Here is a 15,387-nt window from a genome sequence, read left to right on the forward strand (position 1 = left end):
AGAATTGGACACGACTGAGTGACTTTCACTTACATTTGTAGGTATGTATTGTATAAATTATTACATATAGAATATATACATATATTTCTGCCATTAGAGTGGTATCATCTGCATATGATGATATGCAGGTTGTTGACAATACGAGATTCTTGACATTTCTCCCAGAAATCTTGATTCCGGCCTGTAACTCATCCAACCTAACATTTCATCCTCTGCATATACGTTAAATTAACAGGGTGATAATATACAACCTTCTCATAATCCTTTCCCAATTTTGAACCAGTCAGTTGTCCCATGTAAGGTTGTTGATGAGGGTGAAGGATGAGAGTGAAAAAGCTGGCTTAAAACTCAACACTAAAAAATCTAAGATCATTGCATCCAGTCTCATCACTCCATGGCAAATAAAAGGGGAAAAAGTGGAAGCATTGACAGACTTTCTCTTCTTGGGCTCCAGAATCACTGCAGGTGGTGACTACAGCCATGAAATTAAAAGACCCTTGTTTCTTGGAAGGAAGTTATGACAAACCTAGACAGTTTATTAAAAAGCAAAGACATCACTTTGCAAATACAGGTCTGTATAGCCAAAGCTGTGGTTTTTCCAGTAGTCACGTATGGACGTGAGAGTTGGACCACAAAGAAAGCTGAGCATCCAAGAATTGATGCTTTTGAACTATGGTGTTGGAGAAGACTCTTGAGAGTCCCTTGGACTGCAAGGAAATCAATTCAGTCCATCCTAAAAGAAATAAGTCCTGAATATTCATTGGAAGGACTGATGCTGAAGCTGAAGCTCCAGTACTTTGGCCACCTGATGTGAACAGCCAACTCATTGGAAAAGACACTGATGCTGGGAAGGATTGAAGGCAAAAGGAGAAGAGGGTGGCAAAGAATGAGATGGTTGGTTGGCATCACTGATTCAATGGACATGAACTTGGGCAAACTCTGGGAGATGATGAGGGACTGCTGCTGTGCTGAAGGTCGCAAAGAGTCCGACACTGCTTAGCCACTGAACGACAAATACATAGATTTGCTATATATGCTCAGGCATGTGGCATGCTAAGTTGCTTCAGTCATGTTCAACTCTATAGGCCTATAGAGTTCAACTCCTGCGACCCTATAGACTGTAGTCCACCAGGCTCCTCTCTCCATTGGATTCTCCAGGCAAGAATTCTAGAGTGGGTTGCCATGCCCTCCTCCAAAGGATTTTCCTGATTGAGGGATTGAACCTGCATCTCCTACGTTGCAGACGAATTCATTACCACTGAATCACCAGGGAAGCCCATATGTATGTGTGTGCATATATCTCCAGGTAAAATACACACACACACACACACACACACACACACACACACATTGGCTTCCCTCGTAGCTCAGTTGGTAAAGAATCTGCCTGCAGTATAGGAGACCTGGGTTCTATTCCTGTGTTGGGAAGATCCCCTGGAGAAGGAAATAGCAACCCACTCCAGCATTCTTGTCTGGAGAATCCAACGGACAGAAGAGCCTGGCAGGCTATAGTCCTTGGGGTCACAAGAGTCAGACACAACTTAGTGACTAAACCACCCCAGGTAAAATATCAGGCATTCCTGTTAGCAAATGTCAGCTAAAGTCAACCTGCCCCTTAAGAAATAAAATATGTTTGATAAGAGTAGCTTAAAGTCCTATTCTGTAGAAAAGTCAATTCTCTCCTCAAGACATACTCTGCAGATTTACAGGGTTGGCTCCCCATGCTGATCTCTAATTCAGATCTTATGCTAAGCCATTTTAGTTAATTCTCAACAGACTTTTTAAAAGCAAGGAATTGATTTTTCTGTTACCCCTTTTCAATCACACAGCAATCCCAGCAGTAAATATGTGACTTTTTAGATGTTTCTGATGATTTAGAAAGAGGGGGCACATGATTATGTTTAAAGAACATAGTACACGTTCCTTTTCTTGAAAGTTTCCTGTGTTATTTCTGTCTACCTGGGTTCTGACTTCCCTACTTGTTTTTCACTCATCCTTCCAACCACCCTTTGTGAAATTGTCACTAGGAATCCAAATTACCTATTTCTCTAGTAGGGTAATTCAGCTCTCTCCAAGATCTTGTTCCAATCTCAGCTTGACATGCATCTTTGCCTATTCCAACCTTCCAGAATTCTCTGATAAACCATGTAATCTCATCCTTTAACACTGTTTACTTTCTCTAGAACACAACTGTGAGTTAAGTTGCAGTTATAATTTTTTTCATTTTTAACTGGTATATAGGTTAAAAGTATAGCCTCAGTTCTTATAGATCTCAAAATCTAGAGAGAAATAAAGTTCAATGATTATATAAATTTTGAATCAAATTAGTAAAATAGGTTTCTTAACTGTGCTTCTGAGAACATTATGCATTGGGGTATTCTTCAACAGACATATCTAGTGTACCTTATTTCAAACCTCTTTAAAGACAAAAGATCTTCCCTGTAGCTCAAATGATGAAGACTCCGCCTGCAATGCAGGAGACCTGGGTTCGATCCCTGGGTTTGGAAGATCCTCTGGAGAAGGGAATGGCAAACCACTCCAGTATTCTTGCCTGATGAATCCCATGGACAGAGGAGCCTGGCGTGTTACTGCCCATAGGGTCACAAAGAGTCAGACACGACTGAGCAACTAACACTACTACTACTTAATGATGAAACTCTTACAGAAATGGAGTCCTCTAAAAAGTTTAAAACTGCTTAGCACCCAAATGCAATATAATGCAAAAAAATGAACCAATAATAAAAGACAATAAAAGAAAAAATCAATTTTTTTCTTGGAGGAAAGAGTCAAGAAATTTTTCAACGAAAAGTAACATTTAAATGTGAACTTGAAATATAACTTTCTGAATATTCCCTTGTGCCAATTAAATCTACAAATTGTTGTCAGAAAAACCTTATCAGAGCAGTTCTGATCATGTTATTTCTGAGTTCTGCCCATTAGATATCATACTTATGTTTTCCTTTCATTCTTGTCCAAACTTGCTATTATAGTCTTGTTTTCCGTTACCCTCTCTCATGTAGTCTATGCTCTGTACATCAAAGACTGGTCAATCCCTCACATATTATAGGTGCTCAATAAAATAATCTTTTTGGTGAGCCTGAATGATCACTCCAAATGGTAGCAGATGTATAGTGATCTTGATATATATCTTTAAACTTTAGTAAATAATAATGTATTTAATAAAAGTGGGCAGGAAGTTATTATCCATGTAGCTGGTATATTCAGTATGCTTAATTCCCTTATAATTTTGTCTCCCTTGGATCCTTAAACTTTATTTAGTGCAGAATAATGCTCCCCTCCCCCACAATGAAAACTTCAGTTACTTGCAGGGCTTTTCTGCTGATTTTTAGTTAACAGAATGCCTTTTGGCCACTAGTTACAAGTACAGCTTCAGTTCAATAAATATTGCCACTTCAAACCTTACCTAGAATTTAATCTCATCTTTAGCAGCTGAAACCAACCTTCAGTGAGAAGCCAACAAGTAAAAGCCAACAAGTAGAAGCCAACAAATAAGAGATCATGAGCCCTCTGCTTCCAGTTGCTGCTTGCTGTTCTCGGACACTCTGAAGTGCTATTTCACTCTGAACAAAGATCTAAAATTGAGGGTCAAAATTGATACTTTCAAACTGGTGTGTTGGCAAAGACTCCTGAGAGTCCTTTGTACTGCAAGGATATCAGACCAGTCAATCCTAAAGGAAATCAGTCCTGAATATTCACTGGAAAGACTGATGCTAAAGTTGAAGCTCCAGTACTTTGGCCACCTGATGCAAAGAGACAACTTATTGGAAAAGACCTGGGAAAGATTGAAGGCAAGAGGAGAAGGGGGCAACAGAGGATGAGATGGTTGAATGGCATCACCAACTCAATGGACATGAATTTGAGAAAACTCCAGGAGATAATGAAGGACAGGGAAGCCTGGTGTGCTGAAGTCCATGGAGTCGCAAAGAGTCAGACACAACAGAGCAACTGCAACAAGGATCTAAAATGGTCGAGAAGAAGAGAGGTAGGTGGGGCAGGAGGACATGTCTCACTCCACACTGAGGGCTTTCTATCCTCTGGGCTTGGCAAGTATTAAAGTGAATTCTCTTTGGTGAAGCTTCTCGGGGATCTTAATGTGATCCAGCAGACTCCTGCTCTCCTGGAAAATGTGTCTTGTGTCCCCCACCTGATCTACTGGGACTCTTGTCTCATCCGTGCGTATCTTTTGTATCCATCCAGTCTCCTTCTGCTGAGATTTCTGCTCTCAGCACTGTTGAACTGGAATCCTCATGAACCCTCCATTTTGCATGGCCCACTACTGGATATAGGAAATACTTGTGAATCCTCTGCCCAATAAAACTGAATACTACCTGGGCAATAATATCTCCCCTGCATCTAGGCTTCCCCACACAGTTTGCCAGTCTTTTACTTGCTCCCAAGATTTCCTGGACAAGAGATGGATTCAGCTTCAGAGTTCTCTCTGTCTCACCCACAAGTCATCCTTTTCCCACCCTCTGAACTTTCTTGTGTTTCTAGTAGGTGAAAAGAGTCAGAAAACAGGTTCTTGGCTATTTACTTTGAAAATTTTCAGGTTTATGTCTTATATTAATGTAATATAACTTATTGGGACCTCAGTGGAAACTGAAGAAGGATGGGTCATATTCTTATATCCCCTCATACTCATGTTTCCTGTGATTGTGGTTTTCAGTCTGTCTGCCCTCTGATGGAGAAGGACAGGAGTCTTATGGAACCTTCCTGATGGAGACCCTGACTGAGGAGGAAACTGGGTCTTGTTCTGATGGACAGGGCCATGCTCAATAAATCTTCAATCCAGTTTTTTGTTGATGGGCAGGGCTGTCTTTCTCTCTGTTATTTGACCTGAAGCCAAACTATGGTGGAGGTAATGAAGATAATGGTGACCTCCTTCAAAAGGTCCCATTCACTCACTGCTACACTCAATGCCCCCAACCCTGCAGTGGGCCATGGCCAACCCATGCCTCCACTGAAGACTCCTAGACCCACATGGACAACTCTGGGTCAGTCTCTCGTGGGGTCACTGCTCCTTTCTCCTGGGTCCTGGTGCTCATAAGGTTTTGTTTGTGCCTTCCAAGATCCTGTTAACCAAGTCCTGTGTAAGTTCTGGCAGCTCTATGGTGGAGTTAGAACTGTACATGGAACAATAGACTGGTGCCAGATTGGGAAAGGAGTACTTCAAGGCTGTATATTCTCACCCTGCTTTTTAAAATTCTTTGAAGAGTTTAAAAAAGTAGTCATGTATGGATATGAGAGTTGGACTATAAAGAAAGCTGCGTGCCAAAGAATTGATGCTTTTGAACTGTGGTGTTGGAGAAGACTCTTGAGAGTCCCTTGGACTGCAGGGAGATCCAACCAGTCCATCCTAAGGGAAATCAATCTTAAATATTCATTGGAAAGACTGATGCTGAAGCTGAAACTCCAATACTTTGGCCACCTGATGCGAAGAACTGACTCATTTGAAAAGACCCTGCTGCTGGGAAAGATTGAAGGCAGGAGAAGGGGACAACAGAAGATGAGATGATTGGATGGCATCACTGATTTGGATCTGAGTTTGAGTAAACTCCGTGAATTGGTGATGGACAGCAAAGCCTGGCATGCTGCGGTCCATAAGGTTGCAAAGAGTCGGACATGACTGAGCAGCTGAACTGAACTGAACTGATACTCATGTTTACAAGATTTAAAAAAAAAAGAGAGAGAGAGAGAGAAGTTAGTTTTCTAGACCTTACTAAGCACATAAAAGTTTTTTGGCAGTGTGTGTGTGTGCGCGTGTGTGTGTGCATGTGTGTGTGTGCGCGTGTGCATTAGTCACTCAGTTGTGACCAACTTTGCATTCCCATGGGCTGTAGCCTACCAGACTCCTCAGTCCATTAATACTGGACTGGGTAACCATTTCTTTCTCCAGGGGATCTTCCCATCCCAGGGATCAAACCCAAGTCTCCTGCATTGCAGGCAAATTCTTTACCATCTGAGCCACCAGGGAAGCCCTGATAATGATGAAGACCAGAAACTTAACAATCAGGTGGGTACGAAAGCTTAGAGAACTTTTGTTTTGATTTAAAGAAGTAAATGAAGGTAGCATTTCTTTGGTGTTTTCGTATGAAATTTGCACTGGTCCATGAGGAGAAACCAAGATCTCCTCTCTCCTTCCAGTGACTTTCCTAATGTGGCATGTTTAAACGCCTGTGAAAAAAGGCGTATACACTCTGTATGGTAATTCGTAGAAATGGATACAGTTTGGGTTATTTTTAATCTGTATTGGAAGCATTTTACCTCTTGGTAATTAATAAGTAACCACGATGACAATTCATTAAGCAGGAACAATAAAATGTTTTATTTATATTTTAAAATCATTTAGGTGTTTCCCCTAAATCAACATTCAGAAAACTAAGATCATGGCATCCGGTCCCATCACTTCATGGCAAATAGATGGAGAAACAATGGAAACAGTGACAGACCTTCTTTTCTTGGGCTCCAAAATCACTGCAAATGGTGACTGCAGCCATGAAATTAAGAGACATTGGCTCCTTGGAAGAAAATCTATGACAAACCTAGACAGGATATTAAAAAGCAGAGACGTTACTTTGCCAACAATTTCTGTATTATCACAGCTATGGTTTTTCTAGTGTTCATGTACGGATGTGAGAGTTGGACCATAAAGAAGGCTGAGTGCCGAAGAGTTGATGCTTTTGAACTGTGGTGTTGGAGAAAACTCTTGAGAGTCCCTTGGACAGCAAGGAGATCAAACTAGTCAATTCTAAAGGAAATCAGTCCTGAATGTACATTGGAAGGACTGATGCTGAGGCTGAAGCTCCAATACTTTGGCCACCTGATGCAAAATGCCGACTCACTGGAAAAGACCCCATGCTGGGAAAGATCGAAGTCAGTAGGTAAAGGGGACAACAGAGGAAGGTATGGATGGATGGCATCACCTACTCAATGGACATGAGTTTGAGTAAACTCTGGAAGTTGGTGATGGACAGGGAAGCCTGGTGTGCTGCATTCCATGGAGTCTCAAAAAGTTGGACGCAAGGGAGCAACTGAATGACAACAAATGAAAATACTGATGAACATGTCATTAAGTATGTAATAGAACTTAATCCCTAGCCTGTACATTGTCACTGTTTCCATTCACTACTCGCAAAGTATAGTTTCCCGTTCCTCAATTTCATTAAAAGATACCGTCTGTCCCCAAAGAGAAATCAGTTGAAAAGAAGAGCTCTTTTTCCCAAGTGCCATTTGTTTAAAGAAACAATCGAATTCTTCACATATGTCTCCAAAGAAGAAATAGCTAAGATGGCATAAGAGTCACCAGAGTCTAAAATATCAATAATCTGTACCTTGGCCAATAACTTAGAATTATACTTGCCTTTTCTGTGTAGTTCAGCTTAAGAGAAAGTATTGCTTCAAACCTTCCCTTGCATAGAGGTTTCAATTTAAAAATTTAAATACCTTTACTTTTCCTTTCAGGTGTTGTTACATGTGAATACTTTCAAAGCATTTATTATTTAAGAAAATGATTATCTCTGTTTCATAACAAATGGTACCTATTAATACCTGCATCAGATTTGGTGCTTCCCAGGTGGCTCAGTGGGTAAAGAATCCACCTGCAGTGCAGGAGACACGGGTTCAATCCTTGGGAAGATCCCCTGGATGAGAGCATGGCAACTGACTCCAGCATTCTGGCCTGGAGAAACTAATGGACAGAGGAGCCTGGCAAGCTGCAGCCCATGGGGTCACAGAGTTGGACATGACTGAAGTGAATGAGAATGCAGTATGCGTGCATATCAAATTTGAGAGGGTGTCTGAGATTATCAAAAATTCTCTAAACTTCCAATCTTCACTTTTTACTAATGACTATCCCTACCCATTCTTACAACTCCTTTCCCCAATGCCAGGATAATTCTGTGATCTTGAGCAAAGTGTATCATTTTATTAATAACATTGCCTATTATCTCAGACTTTCCATTATTTCTAGCCTTACTGATCAAGGAAACATTGAAAATGTGATCTAAAAGAGTCTTTGAACCAATCAGACATGTAACAGAATGTACTCTGGTGAGAACTGGCTGTTCATGATAGAAACCACCATGACATTTATCCTTGCAAAATCCTGCCAAACATATTAACACAGAGTTCTGTCAGTGTAGAAAAGAATAGAGAATCTATGAAAACCCACATATTAAGGTCCTCTGCTTTATGACAAAAGGAGTCCTGCAATGAAGTGGGAAACACGGTCTTATGGTCTTTTAAGTGTGCCTTATCAATTGGATATTTACGTAGAGAAAAAGGATCTTGACAATCACCTAATGTTACACATGAAGGTCAGTTCCAGGGTCTGACACAATAATCATTAGTCATCAATAGTTAAAAAACAATTTAAAAAGTCAATTCATTAATCACACCAGGCACATTTTAGTGCTCAGTCAGTACGTGTGTCTAGTAACTCCTCCATTGGGCCAAAGGATTAGAACATTTTAATTATTTCAGGAAAATCCTATAGTAGGCAACATTTGCTTACTAGGACACAAAAAGTGCTTACAGTAAATATTATAGAAAGTGAAAATTATAAACTTCTGTTTATATAATTTACCTTCCTGAAATTATAAAAATGAAAAGAATTTTAGTGCTATGAAATTATGAAGCCACCCCAAAATAAATGGGCATCATTAATTTAATATGTTAAATGAGGTATTTTACATATATTAATTTGCTAGTGTCCCATCTAAGAGTAGATTCAGGTCCAGTTCTGTTTTCAGTATGTCTTAGAATGTTACTAATACTGCTGTAGATGATGTGTTTTACATTATCATTTTATTCAATAAATTAAACTTAAGCATTTGTTTGTTCAATTAGGATTATCATTATCCAGGCCTGGACTGGTTCCTCCTCATGTTTATACCGTCTTATTAAATAGCATTACCATTCATTTCATCTAGTTGCTAAATTAGAAATCTAGTAGTCATCCATGATTTTTCTTTCTCTCACACATACACTTACTCCATTTCTGGATGTCTTTAAGGGCACCACCTGCATTCACCACCAGGTTTATCTATCAATAGAAAAATTTTTGAAGTAACACTCTAGACTTAAGATTTCAGCAGAGTTTGTTTTTCCTTCAAGCCCTCTCAATAGGCTTATAATGAGAAACAACAGAAGATGGTCAGAGGCCAAAATTTCAAACATTTCAAAATTCAGTTTGTGCCATATTTTTCTTAACATGCTAAATCTTCTACCACTCACTTGAAAGTGAATTTATTATATGTTCAAAGAGGTTGCACAGATGCCTTCTCTCCTTGGTTTTCAGCAGTACAGAGAAGCTGAGATAAATAAAACTCACCTCATGGGAGAGTGCATCAGAGAAAGGACTTGAAGCAATTAAGTGTGCAGAAGCTCTTTACTCTGGGACAAGATGAGGAGAGAGCCACTCTCTGATGGGACCCCAGAAAGAAGGACTAGGTGCACCTCCATGAGGGAGTGTGGCACAACTTTCTGAGGTTGTGACAGCATTAGATTATCTCAGGATATCACCTTGGCTGGTTTTGAACTGATTTTGATCACCACTAGTAAAGCACCGCTAATAAAGCACCCTTACGGCAGAAAATGAAGGAGATCTAAAGAACCTCTTGATGAAAGTGAAAGAGGAGAGTGAAAAAGTAGGCTTAAAGCTCAACATTCAGAAAACTAAGATCATGGCATCTGGTCCCATCATTTCATGGGAAATAGATGGGGAAACAGTGGAAATAGTGGCTGACTTTATTTTGGGGGGCTCCAAATTCACTGCAGATGGTGATTGCAGCCACGAAATTAAAAGACACTTGCTCATTGGAAGGAAAGTTATGACCAACCGAAATAGCATATTAAAAAGCAGAGACGTTACTTTGCCAACAAAGGTCCGTCTAGTCAGGGCTACGGTTTTTCCAGTGGTCGTGTATGGATGTGAGAGTTGGACTGTGAAGAAAGCTGAGCACCGAAGAATTGATGCTTTTGAACTGTGGTGTTGGAGAAGACTCTTGAGAGTCCCTTGGACTGAAAGGAGATCCAACCAATCCATTCTAAGGGAGATCAGTTCTGGGTGTTCATTGGAGGGACTGATGCTAAAGCTGAAACTCCATTTCTTTGGCCACCTCATGCGAAGAGTTGACTCATTGGAAAAGACTCTGATGCTGAGAGGGATTGAAGGCAGGAGGAGAAGGGGACGACAGAGGATGAGATGGCTGGATGGCATCACTGACTCGATGGACATGAGTTTGAGTGAACTCCAGGAGTTGGTGATGGACAGGGAGGCCTGGTGTGCTGCTGCGATTCATAGGGTCGCAAAGAGTCGGACACGACTGAGCGACTGAACTGAACTGAACTGAGGAAAGCTGAGGCAAAATGCTCAAGTTTAATGGAATGGGGTGAATTCAAAAGGTACTTCTCCAAATTCAGATATAACTAGAAAGACAGGAAATGCTTGACATTGTTCTTCATTAAGTCATTCTGATAACAATCTTCTGTATAACTTAAACCCCTCCACTTCACCCCTGAAGTGCTCAGAGGACAGCATTTAGGAAGAGAGAAAGCAGATACTTGGAATCATGAAAACTGGGAATTTTTTTTTTCAGGTGCAGTTAATGAAGGAATATGATCGCAGTATGGTTCAAGGTATTGACTAGAGATTAACGAAGACAAGAGAGGGTGTCTGCAACTTGAGGCAATTTGAATGCCAAAAAAGGGAGTAATATGACAGGCAGGCAAGATTAGCAGGCCAAATGGAAGACTATCCAAGATAACTGTATTCGGAGTGGATGCCAAGCACTGTGGAATGTTCAAGATTTAACTCTATGTGCCATACTTTTATGAATGTACATGGAAGACACAGACTCTTAGTTTGTAGATAAATGATGATTGCTTACTCACAGGAATAAAATTAGCCAGAATATATGCATTCAATTTTGTACTGGTTCTTCAGGCTCTGATTTTCACAGAGCAACACAAAGGGCTGACCACACCTACAAATACAGTGGGTTGATTACAGGAGAGGAAAGTTGAGTTTAGGGAATCCAAATGTTTTATAATGGTCAGTGAGCATGCCTGCCTTTCTGGTAGAAGATACTATATTTATTACACTGGATGGTGAACACAGCTGTCCTTTGCTCTTGAGGGAGGCACTGTCTTTCAAGAGTGTAAGCAAACATACTGCTTGTTCTGGAGGGAGACCATTTCTATTTTTGGAGCATTTTCTAGGTACCCATTCTTTTAAAGATAGTTCAGGGAAAAGGGTTTCCCTGGTGACTCAGATGGTAAAGCATCTGCCTCCAGTACGGGAGACTGGGTTTGATCCCTGGGTCAGGAAGATCCCATGGAGAAGGAAATGGCAACCCACTCCAGTACTCTTGTCTGGAAAATTCCATGGATGAAGGAGCCTGGTAGGCTACAGTCCTTGGGGTTGCAAAGAGTCGGACAAGGCTGAGGGACTTCACTTTCTTTTCAGAAAAGAGGGCAATCAGTACCACACTTTAAAGATGTACAAAAATGTGAGACAACCATGGAGACTTACCTTCTGACAGTGGGCATCTGATTTACGGATTCTGTGAGTAAAACTGTTTCAGGTGATGACAATTTCTTGACCATGGTCCTGAGAGCTCAGGGCTGAGAAGTAAATAAATCAAGAGCTGGATATGTTATTTGAATATTGGAATTTCCTAGGATGATGGCCAACATTTATACTGAAAGGGAAATAGTAAAGTCTTCAGTGATAAGTATAATATATAATATGATGCATGCATAAGTTATAGGATATACAGGTCATAAACAATAGGAATTAGAGAAAGTAGAGTCTTATAGTTAGATAGTATAGCTCAACTGTGTGGATCACAACAAACTATGGAAAATTCTTCAAGAGATGGGAATACCAGGCCACCTGACCTGCCTCCTGAGAAATCTGTATGCAGGTCAGGAAGCAACACTTAGAACTGGACATGGAACAACAGACTGGTTCCAAATAGGAAAAGGAGTATGTCAAGGCTGTATATTGTCACCCTGCTTATTTAACTTACATGCAGAGTACATCATGAGAAATGCTGAACTTGATGAAGCACAAGCTGGAATCAGGATTGCTGGGAGAAATATCAATAAGCTTAGATATGCAGATGACACCACACTTATGGCAGAAAGCAAAGAACTAAAGAGCCTCTTGGTGAAAGTGAAAGAGGAGACTGAAAAAGTTGGCTTAAAACTCAACATTCAGAAAACGAAGATCATGGCATCTGGTCCCATCAGTTCATGGCAACTAGATGGGGAAGCAGTGGAAACAGTGACAGAGTATTTTGGGGGGCTCCCAAATCACTGCAGATGGTGACTGCAGCCATGAAATTAAAAGACACTTACTCCTTAGAAGAAACGTTATGACCAACCTAGATAGTATATTGAAAAGCAGAGACATTACTTGGCCAACAAAGGTCTGTCTAGTCAAAGCTATGGTTTTTCCAGTAGTTATGTATGGATGTGAGAGCTGGACTATAAAGAAAGCTGAATACTGAAGAATTGGTGCTTTGGAGAAGGTCCTTGAGAGTCCCTTGGACTGCAAGAAGTTCCAACCAGTTCATCCTAAAGGAAATCAGTCCTGAATATTCTTTGGAAGGACTAACGCTAAAGCTGAAACTCCAATACTTTGGCCACCTGATGTGAAGAACTAACTCATTGGAAAAGACCCTGATGCTGGGAAAGATTGAAGGCAGGAGGAGGAGACAACAGAGAATGAGATGGTTGGATGGCATCCCCAACTCAATGGACATGAGTTTGAGTAAACTCTGGGACCTGGTTATGGACAGGGATACCTGGCATGCTGTAGTCCATGGGGTCACAAAGAGTCAGACATCAGTGAGTGACTGAACTGAACATAGCTCAAATAGGGATTTAAGACAATGTATATAAGTAACAGCATGAAAAAAATGATTTTTTACACTAAGCAAGGTGAAAGAAAGCAAAAAAATCTTTTTGAAATATCGTCATTGTCCTAATTCTCAAGCTTCAGTGGATGTTTCTAGTAAATGCCGTTAAAGATAATCATTTAGGAAACTGAAACCCCTTAGCCCATCATCCTGTGTCTAAAGACTGAGACAGATTCAGCTGAAAGGCCCATACAACAATGACTAGAAGACATCACAAACCTACCCAACTCTAAAGTACTTCTGGAAGTATTCCATGTTGTAGTCATTCTCTGTGTACCGCTTAAAAGAAGTAGAATCCATTCATTTATTCCATCATGGAAACAATACGGATCTAAGTAAAGGATCAATATATTTTCTTTGTTAGGAACCCAGACTTTTGAGTTAGACAGAGTTAACTTTTTGTCCCAGGTCTGCCACTTATTTCTTGTTTAACCTAGAGAAAATCAACTAAAGTTTCTACATTTGATTTCTTTATTTATAAACTGGGATGAGGAGAGGAGAATGATGGTGATGGTGATGATGATAAGATTGTTTTAGAATTAAATGAGACAAAATATAAAGTTCTTGATAACTAGAAAATCCATGAATGATATTTATTATCACTGTTCATCTTATCAACAGACAGTCATAACTTTATCACTCAAATCAGAAGATTTGGTATTTGTCTCTAAGTAATCTTAAATCATACTTGAAATTATAATGATTCCTCCTAACTTGGAATCCTGCATTTCCATCTCAGTTTAAATCAGTTCAGATTGGTTTAGCAGTTTAAATGATTTGTAAGACCTATTACTGTATGGGTTCTTAGAATAAATATATGAAAAGGTTTTTACCCTAATTCTAAAGAAAATAAAGTTTATCACTTGCTATGACACAGATATGACCTCTTAGAACATCTTTAGTTGACTCATAGTAATGGGGCTTCCCAGGTGGCTCAGTGGTAAAGAATCCACCTGCCAATGCAGGGGACAAGAGACAAGGGTTCAATCACTGGGTGGGGAAGATCCCCTGGGATAGGAAATGGCAACCCACTCCATTATTCTTGCCGAGATAATCCCATGGACAGAGGAGCCTACAGTCCATGGGGTCGCAAAAGAGTTGGACGTGATTGAATGACAGCATGCACACACGCAATGGCCTGAAAAGGGCTCTAAGACCACAGGGGAGGGGGAACACACCAACTGTATTTTGAGAGTCTGCTGAAGATTAGAGGAAGGATGAATGCATCCTAAGCCAAATAAAAGCAAAATGAGGTAACATTTAATTTCACCTGCTGAGGATGGCTTTACTGCTTTACTGAGAATTTGACATTTGAGTTGAGCCTGGAAAAAAAAAAATGAGTAGGATTAGAGAAGAAAAGTTGAAAAAGCATTTCAAGAGAGACAACAATAAATAAAGACATGCATGAGATAGAAGGGATATCAAATGCTTGGGAAAATAGTGTCTTAAAAACAGAGAATACTCATAGCAATAAGATGGGAATGTACAATAAATGGATTTGAATGGCATGCCAAGAATTTGGACTTTGTCATGAGGTAATGGACAATGCCAATGAAATTTAAGCAATGAACACATGACCAGATGGATATTTAAGATTACTGGCAACAGGGTGTGTGATGTATTTAGAGGAATAAATGCTGAACATGAGATTAGATACTAAAATATTCGTGTAAGAGATGGGTAAGCTCAATAAGTATACAGGTGGTGAATTCAAAATTGAAAGATATTATCACTGCTGTGAAAAGTTACATATGGGAACTATAAAAGTGAAGGTACATAAAATAACACTTTTGCATATTCAATGAAACAAGTATCTGAAATGGTATTAAATAAATTTTGCTTTGGACATGTTGAATTTTCAACCACCTTCTGCAGCTTCATGGAGTCAGTCATATTCTAGGTCAATGTCAGCAAACGTTCTGTTAAAGGACTCTATACATTGACATGAATCCACCACGGTCAATGTATGGCAAAACCAATACAGTATTGTAAAGTAAAATAAAGTAAAAATAAAAATTAAAAAAAAAAAGGACTCTATAGTAAATGTTTCAGGTGTGGCATGCCACGTATTCTCTGTGACAACTACTCAGCTCTGCCACTACTGTGAGAAAGCAGCCATAACAATGAACAAGTGCAGCTGTACTCCAGTAAAACGTAATCTGCAAAACAGGTGGTCAGTCTGGGGACCCGTAGTTTAAATGATGCTTGAAGATGTGAATCTGGCTAAGTTCACCCAGAAAAAATAAATTGCAAGAGAGAAACAAGATTTTTGTGGGAGGTTGTGAAAGAGGAAATGATGGAAAACACTGGAAGAGAGCTGTCAGACATGTAGGGAATTAATAATAATCAGCAAAGATATGGGTCATGGAAAAGGCAAGATAGCATTTCCAGGAGAAAGAAGTGGCCACTGGTGCTCCCTGTTTTCAGTTTGCCAAAGTAA

Source organism: Ovis aries, chromosome 17, assembly GCF_016772045.2.
Source record: "Ovis aries strain OAR_USU_Benz2616 breed Rambouillet chromosome 17, ARS-UI_Ramb_v3.0, whole genome shotgun sequence".
NCBI lineage: Eukaryota > Metazoa > Chordata > Mammalia > Artiodactyla > Bovidae > Ovis > Ovis aries.